This window comes from Pteropus medius, unplaced genomic scaffold, assembly GCF_902729225.1.
Source record: "Pteropus medius unplaced genomic scaffold, Ma_sr-lr_union100, whole genome shotgun sequence".
Lineage (NCBI taxonomy): Eukaryota > Metazoa > Chordata > Mammalia > Chiroptera > Pteropodidae > Pteropus > Pteropus medius.
In genome coordinates, this window is record NW_024356248.1 from 4,447,681 (window position 1) to 4,450,165 (window position 2,485).

Genomic DNA, 2,485 nt, shown 5'->3' on the forward strand with positions numbered 1-2,485 from the left:
CTCTTTACTCCTCCTCTCCCTTCTAGCTGGTCTCTTAACGGCATCCTTCGTCATTAAATGTCCCTTAGTAAAATGGGGCCAATCACAGTGCAGCAGGATGTTGCACTGGCCCCTGGGGAGGAGGGGCTAGGCTCTGGCCACCTAACTCTCCTGCTCTGTATCAAAGTGGGTTTGATTTGCTAGTTCTCTGACCTCCTGTGAATGGAGACAGTTAGATTTGTTAATTCCACATGTGAGTAGAAGCTTTCAAAATCACCAGGATGGTGTGACTGCTTGGTGGACTTGGCAAATGTTTGTTTTCTCATCTGTTATTTCCTCCTAGGACTTTAAAGCTCTCTTAAAAAAATTTGTTGGCTAATAAAATTATATAGGTTTCAAGTATACAGTTCAATAATACGTCATTTGTATATTGCTTTCTGTGTTCACCACCCAAAGCCAAATCTCCTTCCGTATAGTGATGGAAGGAATGTTTACACTTTTTTTTAAAGACCTTTTTTTTTTTGAAAAATGGTTTAGATTTACTAAAGCGGTAAATTAGTAGTAAACCAGTTTCCTTTTCTTTCCCCTCTGAAAGCTAGAACACATGATGATTTACAAAACCCTAGTCATATACTTTATCTGATTTAATCCTCACTTTAACCTTTCGAGGGAAGTTTTTTTAGTGTCCTCTTTTTCAGGTATGAAAACACTGGCTGAAGACCTCTGGTAAGGTGAACCACAATCACCTTGTCAGTGAGAAGTAAACACAGATTTTCTGGTTTCAAGTCTCCAACAATTTGTACTTTGTTCTCTGAACCTGGGGTCTAAAAATACATAATAATAACTTGCTCAGTGGTTTAAAACTGAAGTAGAAGAAGAGATTCGGGGTGTGTGCGGATGTGTGTGTGTGTTGGGGCAGGGGAGGATCTTAATGTTAAGAAAAGAGACAGCATGACATAATAGGAAAATCCCATTCTCATACTTGGAAAGCATCCTAAATAAATCATTGGTTATTCAGGCCAAGCTGTATGTACTCAAGATTCCAGTCCCATATAATTTATAATTGTTACAAATCAGAAATGGCCTAAATGTCCAACAATAAAGAAGGGTGATTTATTACGTATATATTGAATATTATACAGATATTAAAAAAGATGTTTTTGTAGGATTTTTAATGGACTGATGTTTGCAATAAAGCAAGAGAAAAAATTAGTTGATAATATTCTATTTACTTACTAGTATATGATTGGAAGGAAAATGCTAAAATATTGGTGTTAGTTCTCTTTGGTTTATAGTGTTATCAAAGATTTTCTTCTTTATTCTTTATGGTCTTTCTCAAATTTTCTAGAAATAAATACATGTTACTTTTATGATGTAGATTTTTTTTTTTTTTAAATAAGGAGCCAAAGAAAGAAAGAAAAAGCATGGATTTTGGAGCTAGATGGATCTGGGATAATATCTGAGCTCTACCATTTATTAGCTATAGAACATCATGCAAATTACTTAAGTTCTTTGGGCTTTTACTTTTTCCATCTCTAAAATGAAACCATGAACACAATTTTCAGGATTACATTAAATGAATGTAAGCGCTATGGTATTTACAGAAATCTTCAGTATTTTCTATAATTTCTGCATGGAAGTTTCATAAATCCAACATATACACTTTTAGTATTTGTAGATTATATACATAAATTCAGGATAGCTCCAGAATTTCAGTCTAAGTGAGGTTTGAGGACAACAGACTGGTTGGAAGTTTGTGGGAGGCAGGTAAGAGGCTTGTCCAGGAGAGCGGGCTAGCACTTCATGTAAGCTTGAGATAATGTTATTTTGCCATACCACATAATGCAGAAACACTGGTGGGAAGCCTCTCTCAAACTCTCTCTCTCCCTCTCTTTCTGTGTGTGTGTGTGTGTGTGTGTGTGTGTTTGGGGGAACATAGATAAAACCTTTTACATCCTTCCATTGACACTGGCATTGGAAAAACTTTGTGTATAGCAGGGGTTCTGTAACTGTTAGTTTTCTGTCTGTGCCTGCTTGGCTATCATTTATAAAGATAGCTACCTATTCCTTTAAAATGTTCGTACTTGTTTTGTTTTGGTGGCCAGGAGGCTGCTTACAATCCCAGAAATAACATAAACTCTGGAGCCAGAACTATCTAAGCTGAGTATTCTTGCACTAGATTCTTATTATCTCCGTGCTTCAATTTTCTTATGTTATAAAATTGGGTGAACAAAAACTATCCTCATAAATTTGTAGAAGAGATTCTATTATATATGGGAAGAAGCTAGTCTGGTACCTAATACCTAGAGAAATGCAATAGATGTAGCAGCTATTATTATTGTTTTTGCATATGTTTTATTTTTACTTTGGAATGTAGTCACCTGTGTCTGTCATTCTCTCAGCTCCCTGGGCTTCACTTCATTTTATTTGTTTTAAAAGAGATGTTGTCATTAAAATGACCATCACTAGCAAGGCTCAAGAGGAGAGACCAGAGGTGTTTTACTAT